The 17,643-nt window shown below is 40.2% G+C and overlaps 1 protein-coding gene across 4 annotated transcripts in view; it reads right to left on the reverse strand.

Moving 5' to 3' along the window:
* tent5c (terminal nucleotidyltransferase 5C) overlaps positions 1-17,643 on the reverse strand; it is a 128,907-nt gene that overhangs the window by 105,361 nt on the left and 5,903 nt on the right. For 3 of the 4 annotated variants that reach the window (XR_010964417.1, XR_010964418.1, XM_067992951.1), the window contains exon 2: positions 17,403-17,503. The gene's annotated coding sequence lies outside the window, so the exon portion shown is untranslated. Of the gene's footprint in view, positions 1-3,862; positions 4,280-17,402; positions 17,504-17,643 lie in introns of those variants that run through there. The other variant, XM_067992952.1, reaches the window with a different exon arrangement.

Raw genomic sequence — 17,643 nt, forward strand, 5'->3', positions numbered from 1 at the left:
CAGCACTCCCACAACGTCATCCTAGATTATGTGCTCAAGTCTCTGGAATGGGGACTGAACCTACAATCTTCTGACTCAGATGCAAGAGTGTCACCACTGAGCCACGACTGATACTTCAATTCCAAGGCTTCCAGTCACATTTCTTCCTCAGCCAATGGGAAAATTGGTCAAATTTTGTAAAGGGGTTAGGAGAAGACGGGAAATGCTGAATCAGTTAGGTTTGCCTGAAAAAGGTTAGCCTAGTTGCCCAGAGAAGGTGCTGTGGGCATTCTTGAACTACTAACAGTTCGCATGGTGAGGGCACTCTTTTAGTGGTTTGATACAACTTACTGGCTTATAAGACTACTTTAAAGGGCAGTTAAGAGTCAACCATGTTGGTGTGGGACTGGAGTTACATATAGGCCAGAGTAAAGACTGCAGGTTTCTGTCCCTAGAGGAAATTAGAGAACCAGTTAGGTTTTTACAGCAACTTCATGGTCACTTTTACTGATAACAGCTTTTTATTTCCAGATATATTTTTAAAACTGAGTTCAAATTCTCAAACTGCCATGGTGGGATTTCAAATCTCATATTCTGGATTATTAGTTCAGGCCTCTGGATCATGAGTCCAGTAACATAACCATTATACTACCATTCCTTTTTTCCTGCTCTCAACAAAAGCAACCCCAAATTAAACTTTAATGCAACTAAATCATGTTTAAAAATAAGTTTTTTTATTGGGTGCACTTTTCAATCCTCCAAATACAGTGCAGGCAACATTTGAGACTCATTTTTGTGGGTCTTGCATATAGTACGCTGTCAAATTAAGCATCTCCTGTTGTGGCCTGATTAATGTACAAAGCCGGTCCTGGATTTTAGCGAGATCACTGACAGAGGTAAGAGTACTTTAACTGAATGTAACTTGGAACTCCTGAATTATGCCAATTCAAGAGGCTAAACCTTTGTAGAAATCCATTTCCTGGACATTATAAACTTATATATTGAATTGAGTGGAGCAGTGCAGTTGGATTAGTTTTGGATTGCTCTAGCAAAGAACCAACACAGACACAATGAGTCAAGTGACCCCCTCGGTGCTGCTAGCACAAAGCTACTGCGCATATTTTGCATTTCTATTTATTGTAGGATCCCAGTGCTTTTTTGAATGAATAAAATATCCACTTTTAAACAAAACTTCACAGAATTTGGGAAGTTTTTTTTAAAAAAAAGAAACTGAACAGCCTGACAGAACTTTAGATGTTAATCTTTGTTACAGCATTCCAAGAATAATCACACTTCTGCCCTCTTCCTGTAGCACTATATCTTTCTCTGCTTCATATATTTATCCAGTGTTCCCTTAAAAGATGCAATGATCCTTGCATCAATGACTTCTGGCAAAATATTCAATGTTCCAACAACTCTTGAGTGTAGTCATTTTTCCTAACCACACACCACGAGGAATTTTAAACTAATGATCCCTCCTCAGGTGACTTCCCAACATCCTGACAAAACCCTACATAATTTTTTTTAAAATTCTAAGTCTCTTCTTCGCTTCCTTGAAGAAGAGTTCCTGTATCACAAGTCTCTCCTTGTAACTTTTAGTTTCCATCCCTGGCATCATCCTATACTGGTGAGCCTACATTGTACGCTCTTTTTACAATGGTATACTCAAAATGGTACAACTGTGGCCTAACCAAATCTTTGTACAAATTTATTTTGTTACTAGTACTCTTATGCCACTATTTACAAAACCCAAAATGCTGTTGCCTTTTTTTTTTAAAAAGTCCATTTACCTTGCAGTCACAATTTCAGGGAATTACGTATTTGAACCCCTGGATTACTCTGTTCATCTATATCATTCAGCATCTTTCCATTGACTGTATACTCCCATTCCTCATTTTCCTCCAAAAATGAATTACCTCACACCTATCCACATTAAATTGCATCTACCACCTCTCAGCCAAATAGTCAGAGTTGCCTTTGTCCTTTTGAAATCTTTTACAGCCTTTTTCCACTGTTTGCCAAACCCACTACTATTGTGAGGTCAGCAAATTGAGATTGTGCTCCTTATGCCCAAGTCATCTATATACACTGCTAGAACAAAAGTGGACCCATTATGGAACTCCAGAAAACACCAATTCCAATCCTTCTCCAATTTGAACACCCGTTAACTCTAACCCTTAGCTTCCTGTCTGTTATCCAATTTCTATTCAGGTAGCTTCATTTCCTCAACCCATACACCTGATTTTTTCTAAAAAGACATTATTGAACACCTTCTGAAAATCCATATACACAATATTCACTACACCACTTTACCTATCCAGTGACAGTCAAAAAAAACTCAGATCTGTCAAACATTACTTGCTTTTAACAATATGTTCTAGCTGACCTTGATTATCCCATGTATTTCTAAATACTTACTAATTTGATCTTGAATTATGGATTTTAAGAATTTGCCAACAGATATTGACTAATGAACCCCTTTCTTGAACAGAGGTTTGATGTTGGCTACCCTCCAGTCCCATGCCACAATTTGCATATCTGAAGGAGGATTAACAAGACACACAAAACTACATTTTACAAAACCCTACTGGATTGATTTAAAATTCTGTAATAACTATATTAATTAAGTAATTAAGTTTTGCAAAACCTTGGATGTGTGCATAATTACACTGGATGTGTGCATAATTACACTGGATGTGTGCATAATTACACTGGATGTGTGCATAATATCCTTCACATGCATATGCATGCTCTAAGATAATACAATTAAAATCAGAAAATGTCAATTTATAGATTTCTTACAATCTAAACAACACTTAAGTTTTTCACATTCTTACACTAGCTTAGACACAAGATTTAATGGCAATGATGAGCAAGTCTTTCTGAAACCATGTTATGATGGGGCACATCCAAGCAAGTCACAAATGGTTTACTTACATTTTCTTGATGATTAATATCAGACAGTTCCTCTCTAAAGGTTACTTCCAATGTTGAAGTCATTAAGAAAGGAATCTAAACTACTTTCAACACCAAAGTGATTTTGGAAGCCTCATAAATCCCATGAATTGTGATCCAATTCAAAAATTCTTGATTGCTAGTTTTATTCAGACTCAAAATTTACCCGAGCTATTTAGCCACACAGCCTACATTACTAAAACCACACATCCTCATATGGCCAGAAAGATGAAGTGCATAGTAACATACATTTGTAATGTGGTTTTATAAAACAGTATTAAAAAAGCACTTTTACAGGGCTCTTGTAACTGAAGTATAAGCACAACATCCTATTATTCATACATTTGAAAAATATTCACACTAAAGTGAAAATATTTCAATCTTTGATTTTTAAAAATTAAAGGATATCTGGTTTCCCTAGAAAATTAAAGTAAAAAACAGTAGCACATTACTGTTAGTGAAACTGCTAGTTATTTTCAGCTACAAATATATTTGAACGCACTGAAGTGTTGAAGTTCAAATATTTTAAAACCAATTAAATTTAAATGTTACTTTCCAGGGAACAAAACGGTGAAGTTCTTCGATTAGCTGAATCATTTTTGGAAAAACGGCGGGGTAATAAGAGCCCCCTTTTTACAACATTTAACGCTAAAGAATGCAAACACAAAGGGATTGAATTTGTAAAACAAACTAATAGCTTCAGTTTATTTAAAAGTTGAATAACTAGATTACCCTATTACGTAATTAGGCTGTAAAGTTAACACTTGTGAAATAACAGCAAGACGAAATAACTGAACACCTTTCCTGCAAAAACAGAACATTTTGGTGCACTGGAAAGTGAGAAACCAATCCATTTTCAGTTTCATCTTACAACACTTTACTTAACTGGAACTACAGAAAATCATTAGCGAAATATACAGCCACCCACATTGCCGCGTACACAAAACAAACTCCACAGTCCAGCGATTGTCCCACGGCAGCCCCGGCTGCAATTTATAGACTTCAGACCGCTTCACAGCGAACCATTACTGTACCTTTCCACCACACAAACACACCTGCAGGACATATCAGCAACAACGAAGACTCGTATTCAACAGGAAGTCGCTCTGCTTTTATTAAGTAGCATTTTGTTGTGTCCTGGAATGAACTCCCTTCACATGCCGGGTTCTTTGTTGGCACTATTTCGTTGCAAAGGATGAAGCTAATCGGGATTAAGCCAAGCAACCCCCCGATTGGCTGCCAGTTTCAGGTGTTGCTGGGAGACGCTTAAATAATAGAGGTGGGTTAGTAACTGAAAGCCTGTGACTTGGGGATATTATTGCACTGTTCTCTAAGGAAAGCGGAGTTTTTTTCAATTGTTATCCAGCTTCAACTCGTTATGGTGACTGCACAACAACAGTGATATTTAAAGAGGCACTATGTTCATCGTGAAACAGTGTTTGATAAATATTTTGTTTACCAATAAACTAGAAAATGCTATAAATTGCATTGAAATGCATCATCAAGTGATTTACAATTATGCCAATGCAACAAAAATATTACGAGGCTCATCTTCCTCATTAATTAAAAGTAGGTTTGCCAAAGTATATATTTTAAAATCATATTTCCCTTTTAAATAAAACATTCATTCTCTTCAATATATTTCTACAAAGTTTTTTCCCATTATATTTATTCTTTTTGTGCTAAACCATATATCATTGCCCCACTTGTAACATTTGCAGCCAGGTTGAGTCCGTATTTCATATTTTTGTTGAATGTTAGAGATTGCAGCCCCTGTTCTCAACATCTGGCTCCACATCAATCCAACGCTCCTGATCTCTGGCCACCTGTTGCGGAGGGGTGCGGGCAAGACAGAGGACCTTCTTGTGGGTCTGTTCCTGGGCTTGGCCAAGGTGGCCATCTACAGATCCAGGATGGATGCGGCCCAATGAGTGGGGGAGGTCACTCTGGCTGCTTGTCTCTCTTCCGCGGTCTTGTCCGCACCTGGGTGACCCTGAAGAGGGAGCATGTGGTGTCCACTGGTACAGTCGAGGTCTTCCGTGACCTGTGGGCACCGGAAGGACTAGAGTTTTTAGTGGACATTGGAAGCAACATTATCGTTTAGTTTTATAAGTTTCCTTTGTTCCTTTTTTTATGGTTAAGTTCTTTTATTAGTTGTGCCCCTTAAAAATAGGGGGCACATTTTTTAAAAAATGGTTTTCAGTTGATGGCACTAGAGCAACCAAGTGATTCCTTATCGGTCTTTAGAAGAAGGTATACTATTGCCTGCCCAAGAGGATGGAGCACCCACCTAATCACCGATAATCCCACTCTAACCAGCTAACACAGACTGAGGTGAGCAGCAACCCCTATTTGGCAAACAGCTCCCCCTTTTGGAGAAATGGTTGATCTCTGCTTGCAGGATCCTATTGATAATCCCAGTTGAGGTCACACCACCATCGTGAGTGTAAATTATTCACCATTCCATGGCACAGACATAGTGTTGCCTTTTAAGTTTGAACAAAAATATTTTAGCATCCTATTTTACCAATAAAATAGTGGAACTATTTCCCATTATCACTCATTATTTTTATGGTGTTATTGCAAAATGAGAATTAATTCCTACATTTTTATGACTACTATTTTTGATAGAACAGACTTTGGGGCCCTTTAATACTACTTTTCCCATGACAAACAAGAAACATGAATTTACCACAAAACATATGGAACTCGGCTGGAAAGTCATTCTTTATATGGGATAACACATGTCCTAACAGGTTACAGACACATATTTTCACGCTTATTCTCGGCTATGCAACTTGGGGGCCTGGCCCAAAGTTTCTCTATATTGTACGAGCATTACATGTGCTTTTTCTAGAAGACAGTAAGAGACAGAGAACCTAATTGTCCTTTTAAATGTCTTACAAATCTTTTTAATGTTTAAGAGAGGAGTTTCCCTGTTCCCATACGTAGCCACCACTTCAATTCTTGTCTCCTCTGCCTGATATCGACCCGATCCGTTGTAGTACTTGGACCGCACAAATTGCGTTCCACAAGATATACCCCTAAATGGATGTAATTCCAGGCCAGTATGAGATCAGAATGTGTAATTCAACAGGGTTTACGTTGCCAAGTGTGTACCAGAGTGTAGTCACTATGGGATTCCCTCTGGTACTAACTTGGCAGTATAAGCAGCATATCAGCGATTCAGTTTATGTATTTTGCACAGTGTCCAAACAGAGATTAAGTACTTTTACCAGTCACATCAATTTCCATTGATCTAGCAGGCACATTCCGCTACTCATTATAAAGGAAAGGACTTGCATTTATATAACGTCTTTCACGACCTCAGAATGTCACACAGCACTTTACAGCCAATGAAGATTTTTGAAGTGTAGTCACTGTTATAATGTAGGGAAACTCGGCAGCAAATTTGTGCACAGCAAGGCCCCACAAATAGCAGTGAGATACGTTACCACATAATGCTTTTTTTTCGTGATGTTGGTTGAGAGATAAATGTTGGCCAGGTCACCCAGAGAACTCCACAGCTCTTCTTTGAATAGTGCCATGGAATTTTTTACATCCACCTGAGAGGGCAGATGTGGCCTCGGTTTAACGTCCCATCCAAAAAACAGCACCTCTGACAATGCAGTACTCCCTCAGTACTGCACTAAAGTGTCAGCCTGAATTATGTGCTCAAGTCCTGGGGTGGGGCTTGAACTCACGACCTTTGATTCAGAGGCGAGAGTGCTATCATTAAGCTAAAGCTGATACTTATCAGGTGAGCAAAGGTAGATTATCTCTGAAGTTGAACTATAAATAGGTAATATCTTCAATATAAAAGAAATATTGTTTCAATTAATCAAATGATAAATTAATTAGGATACTGGCTTTATTTATTATTGCAAAAATGGAGTTTCACTTTATCTGAGACCACTGTAATATGAATTGGAGACAGATAGTAATAATTCAGCTTTACACGCTAGATAGTTACAGATTCAAGTCCTAGAGCTGCCTTGTACTGGAGTAATTCTAGACTCAAATGTCATGAGGTTCTGCAGATTTCAGCAGTAACAGCTCCATGTGATAGCCTAAACAGTGAAACATTCTAGTGCAAGAAAGATGCCTCCTTAATTGAATAGGAAAGGAAGAATTTGCATTTATATAGCGCTTCTTACACGCTCAGAATGTTCCAAAGTACTTCACAATCAATTTATTATTTAAAGTGTAGTCACTATCATAAAGGCAAATGCAACAGCGATTATGCACACAGCAATCTCCCACAAACAGCAATGAGATAAATGATCAATAAATCTATTTTTGGTGGATTGGTTGAAGGATAAATGTTGGACTGAACACTAAGAGAAGTCACCTGTCTTTTCTGTGGATAGTGACATGATCTTTTATATTCACCTGCATAGGCAGACAGTGATTGGTTTAACTTCTCATTTGAAAGGCAGCACCTCTGACAATCATGCACTTCCTCAATACTGTAGTGAAGTGTCATCCTAGATTTTGTGCTCAAGTACCTGGCGTGGGGCTTGAACACATGACTTTCTGATTCAGAAGTGGGAGTGCCACCACTGAGGCAAGCTAACACTTAACAAATCATGAAGGGAAGACCAAGTGCTGTACTCATGGCTGAAAAATATGGCATATTACCAAACTGTCCTGTTTTTTTATGGAGGGAGGATATTACAAATTGGATAGCCTGGTGGTGAAGAACAGAATACTAGAGCCTGGTCTTCATTTGCTTTCAAGCCCTTAGTCACAGAAATCAACACAGCCCACACCCTAGATAAGCTCTCATGTAAATGATACAAGAGAGAGTCCCCAATTGATATGCACCACCTGAATACAATTAACACTAATTAATATAAATCACATGGATATAATTAACAGATTCCCTTCTCTCTCTTTAAATAAAAAATAAACTTTATATATACAATATAAACAAAAATTTCAAAAATCAAAAACTTCCATAACCTGTACAACTTACACTATTTAAAACATTACATTGTGAGGTGACCCTTCTCCAGGACCCCTAATAATTCCTTCGTACACGTACCTCTTTTAGTAAAACAATCCGACAGTTGATGGCTTGAATCCACCCATTTTAGAGATTTTCTTTCTCTCCAGCATTTGTTTCAAGCCAGCAAGGTCAGTCCATAATCTTTTCGCACTCACATTTTTTGTAGAGTGTACATTATCCCACAATGAACGATTGTCTACATAACATTCAATGGGTATACTATCTTAGGTACTCCCATTGTACAGGATGTCACTCAAAATATTTGGCAAATAGAATCCCATATCCACTGCGTTGACAAGAGCCAGTGTTTCAGCAGTCAGAGTACTTTTAACGACCCATGCTTGGGCAGTTGACAATTTATAATCTGTTCAATCAGCCAAAATTGTATGCACCATGCTCTCAATCACAGCATGATTCCTTTCACAAAGACCATTGCTAAATGCTGTATTCATGACAATTATATTCATATTCTCACACGTAGCTCTAAACTCTGCATTAGCGAATTCACCTCCATTATCGGTCAAAAACTTTGTTGGTGTCCCAAGTCCAGTCCCTATCCATTTTTCCATAATTTTATCTATAATAATCTTCTTCTCCTTACTATATATTAGTGTAGAAATACTAAATCTCGTAGCCAGGTCAATAAAATGTAAGATGAAAACATTTCTATCTTTGTCCCATACCTTTAGATCTATGGCAACTACTTTGTTAAAGTCGTGTGCTCATGGAACACTTACAATTGGATGTGGGGGCATCCGTCTATACATCTGACAGAATTCACAGTTCTCACTAATCTCTTCCAGTAGCCTTGTATACTCCTCATCAACTACACCTGCATCTTTCAGCAGGATTTTTAAATGTTAACAAGTAGGGTGGGCAAATTGTCTATGTAAATTTAAGACAATTTGTTTTTTCTCTCATCCTTATCGCCTGATGCCATTAATACTTGTCTTACACGCTGATGAGAAACATCAGGTTTTATTAAGGGGATACAATAATCCCCTGTCTGGGTAAACTGCAAATCAATCGATTTCCCAAAAATGATTGCCTCATCATGTTCCATGTCAAGTTTCATTTTTTGCCTTTTTCATTGAAGGTTTACCCAAAAGCATAGGTATCTCACTAGAGACTACATCCCTACTTAGAAAATGGCTTACTCCAGCTGTCTTACATGGAATTACCATTCTCTTGACTGACCTCAAGGTGATGTCATCTCCAAACCTAAAACATGAAGAACTTTTATATTCCTTAACCTTGCGTCAATCCTCACTACTTAGTGAATCAAGATAACATTTTAACCAATCTACCCTGCATACAGTTGAAATACATGCACGATCTAACACCGCACAATTAAAGGAATCCACAACTAATACATTCATCACAGGATTAAAACTCCTTGTGACCAGTATAATCTGTTCATTATCTTCATCCTCTTCCCCAGACCTACTTTCTTCATGCATTATTTCAAAGACCCTGCATCTTCGCTCTGGACAATTCACCTCATAATGATACTTTGAGTCACGTCTAAAGCATCTACAGATTTTTCCTTGGCATTCCTGGAATTCATTTGCCTGTTATTACTGTCCCAATTTTATCTTCTGTTGGTATAACTGGATTTGCTGTACCTGCTTTCATCACCAATCTGTCTGTTTTTAATCTTTCCATCATATTGATACCTGTGACTGGTCACTTGAAAACTTTGAAACCTCGTCTGGCGCCTACGTTTAGTGTCTGGAACATTTTGAAAACTAGTAACCATCGAATCTTCTACTCTTTGTGTCACAGCGGAAGGCCGTATTTGTTCCATGAAGGCTGAAGGAATGACTGTTTCCTCAGGAATGTTTTTAAGGCAGAAGACATTTGGTGCAACAGAGTCTCCTTTTCTGAGACCTCTGCCAGTTAGGACCAGTTGCCTGTCCATATGAGACACCTTCGCACAATCTAGTAATTTAAAAACTAGTACTGATCCAGGGATTCCCAAATTGAACTTTGTCAACCTATTGTACAATTTGTTCAAGTCCATGATATACTCATCCATTGAATGACCGTCTGTTTTCGGAAATCTATCAAATGCGGACCAAGCCTCATAGGCCATCATCTTTCTTGTAGATTTGATCTAGAAATTCTATTAGAAAGGTATAACCTTCATCATTATCCAAAAGATCTGCATTAAAAAACTAGTATCAATAATGGTGGCCATGAAACTACCGGATTGTCGTAAAAACCCATCTGGTTCACTAATGTCCTTGAGGGAAGGAAACCTGACGTCCTTACCCGGTCTGGCCTATATCTGACTCCAGACTCACAGCAATGTGGTTGATTCTTAATTGCCCTCTGAAATGGCCTAGCAAGCCACTCAGTTGTACAATCTCGCTAAAAAAAATCATAATAAGAATAAAACCGGATGGATCACCCGGCATCAGACCACTAGGCACCGGACACGACAAAGGCAAACCAAACACAGTCGACCTGCAAAGTCCTCCTCACTAACATCTGGGGACTTGTGCCAAAATTGGGAGAGCTGTCCCACAGACCAGTCAAGCATCAGCCTGACATAGCCATACTCACAGAATCATACCTTTCAGCCAATGTCCCAGACTCTTCCATCACCATCCCTGGGTATGTCCTGTCCCACCGGCAGGACAGACCAACCAGACGTGGCGGTACAGTGATATACAGTCAGGAGGGAGTGGCCCTGGGAGTCGTCAACATTGACTCTGGACCCCATGAAATCTCATGACATCAGGTCAAACATGGGCAAAGAAACCTCCTGCTGATTACCACCTACCGCCCTCCCTCAGCTGATGAATCAGTCCTCCTCCAAGTTTAGCACCACTTGGAGGAAATACTGAGGGTAGCAAGGGCACAGAATGTACTCTGGGTGGGGGGCTTCAATGTCCATCACCAAGAGTGGCTCGGTAGCACCACTACTGACCAAGCTGGCCGAGTCCTGAAGGACATAGCTGCCAGACTGGGCCTGCGGCAGGTGGTAAGCGAACCAACACGAGGGAAAAACCTGCTTGACCTCGTCTTCACCAATCTACCTGCCGTAGATGCATCTGTCCATGACAGTATTGGTAGGAGTGACCACTGCACAGTCCTTGTGGAGACGAAGTCCTCTCTTCACACTGAGGACACCATCCAACGTGTTGTGTGGCACTATCACCGTGCTAAATGGGATAGATTCAGAACAGATCTAGCAGCTCAAAACTGGGCATCCATGAGGCGCTGTGGGCCATCAGCAGCAGCAGAATTGTATTCCAGAACAATCTGTAACCTCATGGCCCGGCATATTCCTCACTCTACCATTACCAACAAGCCAGGGGATCAACCCTGGTTCAATGAGGAGTGTAGAAGAGCATGCCAGGAGCAGCACCAGGTGTACCTAAAAATGAGGTGTCAACCTGGTGAAACTACAACTCAGGACTACATACATGCTAAACAGCGGAAGCAACATGCTATAGATAGAGCTAAGCGATTCCACAACCAACGGATCAGATCAAAGCTCTGCAGCCCTGTCACATCCAGTCGTGAATGGTGGTGGACAATTAAACAATTAACGGGAGGAGGAGGCTCTATAAACATCTCCATCCTCAATGATGGCGGAGTCCAGCAGGAGAGTGCAAAGGACAAGGCTGAAGCATTTGCAACTATCTTCAGCCAGAAGTGCCAAGTGGATGATCCATCTTGGCCTCCTCCCAATATCCCCACCCTCACAGAAGCCAGCCTTCAGTCAATTCGATTCACTCCATGTGATATCAAGAAATGGCTGAGTGCACTGGATACAGCAAAGGCTATGGACCCCAAAAACATTCCGGCTGTAGCGCTGAAGACTTGTGCTCCAGAACTAGCTGCGCCTCTAGCCAAACTGTTCCAGTACAGCTACAACACCCGACAATGTGGAAAATTGCCCAGGTATGTCCTGTCCACAAAAAGCAGGACAAATCCAATACGGCCAATTACCGCCGCATCAGTCTACTTTCAATCATCAGCAAAGTGATGGAAGGTTTTGTCGACAGTGCTATCAAGCGGCACTTACTCACCAATAACCCACTCACCAATGCTCAGTTGGGTTCCGCCAGGACCACTCGGCTCCCGACCTTATTACAGCCTTGGTCCAAACACGGACAAAAGGGCTGAATTCGAGAGGTGAGGTGAGAGTAACTGCCCTTGACATCAAGGCAGCATTTGACCGAATGTGGCACCATGGAGCCCTAGTAAAATTGAAGTCAATGGGAATCAGGGGGAAAACTCTCCAGTGGCTGGAGTCATACCTAGCACAAAGGAAGATGGTAGTGGTTGTTGGAGGCCAATCATCTCAGCCCCAGGACATTGCTGCAGGAGTTCCTCAGGGCAGTGTCCTCGGCCCAATCATCTTCAGCTGCTTCATCAATGACCTTCCCTCCATCATAAGGTCAGAAATGGGGATGTTCGTTGATGGTTGCACAGTGTTCAGTTCCATTTGCAACCCCTCAGATAATGAAGCAGTCCGTGCCCGCCTGCAACAAGACCTGGACAACATTCAGGCTTGGGCTGATAAGCGGCAAGTAACATTCGCGCCAGACAAGTGCCAGGCAATGACCATCTCCAACTAGAGAGAGTCTAACCACCTCCCCTTGACATTCAACGGCATTAGCATCGCCAAATCCCTCACCATCAACATCCTGGGGGTCACCGTTGACCAAAACCTTAACTGGACGAGCCACATAAATACTGTGGCTACAAAAGCAGGTCAGAGGCTGGGTATCTTGTGACGAGTGACTCACCTCCTGACTCCCCAAAGCCTTTCCACCATCTACAAGGCACAAGTCAGGAGTGTGATGGAATACTCTCCACTTGCCTGGATGAGTGCAGCTCCAATAACACTCAAGAAGCTCGACACCATCTAGGACAAAGCAGCCCACTTGATTGGCACCCCATCCACCACCCTAAACATTCACTCCCATCACTACCGGCGCACTGTGGCTGCAGTGTGTACCATCCACAGGATGCACTGCAGCAACTCGCCAAGGCTTCTTCGACAGCACCTCCCAAACCTGCGACCTCTACCACCTAGAAGGACAAGGGCAGCAGGCACATGGGAACAACACCACCTGCACGATCCCCTCCAAGTCACACACCATCCCGATTTGGAAATATATTGTCGTTCCTTCATCGTTGCTGGGTCAAAATCCTGGAACTCCCTACCTAACAGCACTGTGGGAGAACCTTCACCACATGGACTGCAGCGGTTCAAGAAGGAGGCTCACCACCACCTTCTCAAGGGCAACTAGGGATGGGCAATAAATGCTGGCCTTGCCAGTGACGCCCACATCCCATGACCGAATACAAAAAAATCTCAGAGAATACCTTACTTCTGATTTTACTTCATTCAGGAAGCAACAATGCCAAGGCCATGCCTTGTTTTCTCTTTGGTGGAGTATCTCCACATATCAACCTCTTTCTTCCACTGGTCATATGGTTCAAACTCCAAGAACATTGGAGGGAAATCATACCTCGATAATTTAAACTTGCTTTCTGCCATTTCCCACTATGGCCACTAGATTGTCAAGTTTTTTTGTCCAAAAAAAAGTAGTGTAGTTTCCAACCTCCACCTTTAGGCGACCATTTTCTGCTACCAAATTGGATAGCCAGGTGGTAAAGGATAGAATACTAGAGCCTGATCTTCAGTTGCTTCCAAGCCTTTATTCATAGAGATCAACACAACACCCACCCTAGATAAATTCTGAATAAATGGATAAATAGATAAATGGATATAAGACAGTCCCCATTTGATATGCACCACCTGAATACAATTAACACTAATTGATATAAATCACATGGATACAGTTAACAAGGAGGCCACATAAAATAGAAGCAAATTAAACTACAATAATTTTTTTGGTTGTTTTTCTTCTCCTCTCCTGAAGATGTTGACTCTTTGCCGGAGAGTGATTTCATAGTTGTTAGTCATTCTCCAGTACCTTGCCCAAGTAGGCTTTATTTATCTGTGAGCTTTGACAGTGTCAACAGGCTATTCTATTATGAGGGCATCATAGCCAAGCCCAATCGTGTTCTCAATCAACATTCATGTACACATATTTGCAGCAAGAGCACTTGGATAGTGATCAGGAACAGAAACCCAAGCAAGTTTTTTAATTGTAGCATTCCCTATTCTCGAACCTTGAAAAGAAGATCAGCCATCTTAATAAAGACTAGAAATTGAACCTTTGACCCCTTCTGTATGGCTAAGCTACTCCAGTCATAAACTCGCTGCATCATTAGGAAGAGTATCTCATCAACAATGTTATAAATTATTTTGATTATGCCCTTCAGAAAGATATATATAAAACGCCCCATAACAATACAACAAATTTATTTCCAAGAATGCTGTTCCATATCAATAACATGCTGTTCCATATTTATAATAATAGGATACTCTAATAGTATAGAAAAACATAATTTATACTGGCTAATCTCTGGTAATTACTGGGGAAAATAGATCTTAAACTGACCTGTTTCAATAAACGATTACATTACTGTTTGGAAAAGTGAGAATTGGGGCCAATGAGGCACTGCTTAACTCTCACACATCTTTAAAAGACGGGAACTCCATACCCTGGCCGATTAAAGTTACCCTGGTTATAGCACTCAGGAAGAAAGTTAACAGTAGGAATAAAAATATTTCCACAGCTATGACATCACAGTGACATCATAAACCAGTTTCAACTGATTTCATCAGCTACAAAAACACTGATTGTACTTTTTTCACTTTTCATAAGATGCTTGCAAGTGGTATAGATGGAATATGTCATAGACATTAGTGTAATATAAAATTATCGCCTCTTTTGAGGCTGACCATAATGCACTCATGACTTTGTGATGCGTGAGTCAGTCTCACTTGTGAAGCTACTTAATAAATCACATTGTCCATGAGATTATTTACTTATTCAGTACATTTTTGGATGATGTTAATCTCCAGTAACTATGCTCATTGAGATAAATAAAACAAGTTTGTGCCTCTCTTTCTGAATCTATCTCTTCAATTCTTCCTGTCTCCCTTGCTTAGCCAATCTGTTAGTCTATTCTTTCTGTCTGTCTCTTTCTCTCTATGGCTGTCATATGCTTTATTTCATTATGTTCTCTAACTCTCTCGTATAAATAGAATACGTCAGGAAACACTGACGTCTAAAACATAAATCATTCCTGTCACAGTCACCATAACTCACACATGTACGTAGCACCAATGAGCAATGCAATCAGTGCCACTCTTTGGTTTATTTCAGGTAAACCATTATTATCCAACGGGTCTCCTCTCTAGGGGCTGATTGGTTTCTCTGTATGAAAATTCTATGATTTCTATATTCAACTGAATAAGCTCCCACAGAAATAAATAGAAGGCATGTGTTCATATTTCTTTTAACACAGTTATTATATACATGTTAAGCATTGTAGGTTATAGTTAGCTATATTTAGACAGTAAAATCTGTTTTGACCCACATTTTCAATTCAGGTTTAACCCATTTTAAATTTCATATAGTCACCTCTATCTTTTTTCTATAAGCAGGTATGACATGGCATACACAAAGTACATGGATATGGTACTGTAGTGGTTATGGTAGTACCCTCAGAGGGCATGAATTCAAATCCCATCATAGTATGTGAAATTGAATTCAATATCTAAGGTCATTTGTAGGGTGACACCAGAAAAAATGACCATAAAAGCTGCTGCATTATTATCAAAAATCCAACAGGTTCACTAATGTCCTTCAGGGAATAGCAACCCTAACTGTGACTCTAATCCACACTACGTGGTTGATTCTTAATGCTCAGTGAAGTGGCCTAGCTAAGCTACTCAGTTGTACAAACAATCACTAGCAGAAAACCCAACATCTGCTCAGTGCAATAAATGTGGCCTTACCTTGCCAGCATTGCCCAAATCCTGAGAACAAATGTTTTAAAAGCCATGACAGCACTCATATATATATTCAAAAACTTAGTTTTCCTCTGGCATTATGATTTTTAGGAACACTAGATGTACATAACAGTCATCTTTTATTAAAAAGGTTTTTCTTGGTCTCTCCACGTCAAATATTTTTCTGATTGAAAGCTTAGGTGATTGATCTGCTCACAGGCCATTGCCAACAGTATTCTGAATCCAACTGGCCTATGAAACTAGGATAAAGTCGAGTCAAGGGTGACTCCTCTAATTTTCCATCTGGGAATTGATTGGCCTTACCTCACCACCCTCCACCACCCCCCTCCCCCCCACCCCATAACAACGCAATTAAGATTGCTATTTTATCCCTTTGGAGGATCAAAGGTACAAATCTGTTTCTGCCAACAACAATTCTGACCTCAGGATAACAGAGCTTGTTTTAGCTATGTAAATGCAAGGAGTCGGCACTTGGGCATTGGTCTCCAGGACCTGAACTACAGAAGCACCAAATGTAAAATGCCTATTTATGTCTAAACACACACAGAAAGAATGGCACCGAGTTGAGGGACCCCAGCAGGTGACAGTGCCTTCAGAAGGAGAACGGAGGGGAAAAACTTGGAAGAGAAAAAGACAAGAGAAGAGACAACAAAATGTGAATAATATGATTCAAACTGAATTCCAAATTGGAACAAACTGTCCTTTTCTTGCTTTTGTTTATGAAAGACAATAACACTGATATTTTGAGTGGATGGCCTGAATGTTAACACTTTGTTACGACTAAAGCTGTTTTTATATTGCTCTTAAGCCATTAATTCCAAATATGTAGGTCTGTTATAGCTGGGAGCAACCCCAACTTAAATCTAATGGATTTGTTAAGACTAACAGTCAAGAAGATCCATTTTTACTGGGTTGTCCTCACTGTTACCAATCCATCTGGCTCCAGTAGACATGCTGTTCCAGCTGTAGTGTAATTCCCTTGTAGTGGTGTCATAACGCAGCATTGTGACGTCAGTTTGTAAATATACATAGCGACTGACATAATAACTACAATCATTTGCGTGGCCAGTCACATGCACTACATACTGGGGTCCAGTTTCAACGGTTGTATGGAGACTGGTATACTTAAGTCACTCTTCTGAGACCTCACCAGCAATATAAAAGTAGATTTAGTGTATACACATGGCACTCCAATATAAGTGGTCACAACTGAAGAAAAAAAAAGAAAGGTTTGCATTTATATAGCACCTAAAGCACTTTAAAGCCAAGGAAGTACTTTTGGAGTGTAGTCACTGTTGTAATATGGTGGCCAATTTGCACACAGCAAGGTCCCACAAACAGCAATTAAATAAATGACCAGATCATCTGCTTTAGGTGTCGGTTAATTGATAAATGTTGGCCCGGACACTGAAAGAACTCCCCTGCTCGTCTTCGAATAATGCCTGGAATCTTTTACATCCACATGAGAGGGCAGATGGGGCTTCGGTTTAAATTCTCATCCAAAAGACGGGTGCTTACGTATACATTTGACCGATCACATACCTTTATGTGAGTGTGTGCTTATAACTTGTGGCTGTTCACACCTTTCTTCAATCTGGAATCAATCCTTCAAACTCCACTTTCTACAATCCACAAAAGAGAGCCTAAATGGATTAAGAGCAGAAATTTTAGGTTTGCTGATGACACATAACAGCCTCCGTTAACAATATTGCATTGAAATGAAATCTATAGAAGCTCAATAGGTAAGAAAGAAAGACCTTGTATTTATACGGTGCCTTGTCAA

This window comes from Heptranchias perlo, chromosome 11 (assembly GCF_035084215.1).
Source record: "Heptranchias perlo isolate sHepPer1 chromosome 11, sHepPer1.hap1, whole genome shotgun sequence".
NCBI lineage: Eukaryota > Metazoa > Chordata > Chondrichthyes > Hexanchiformes > Hexanchidae > Heptranchias > Heptranchias perlo.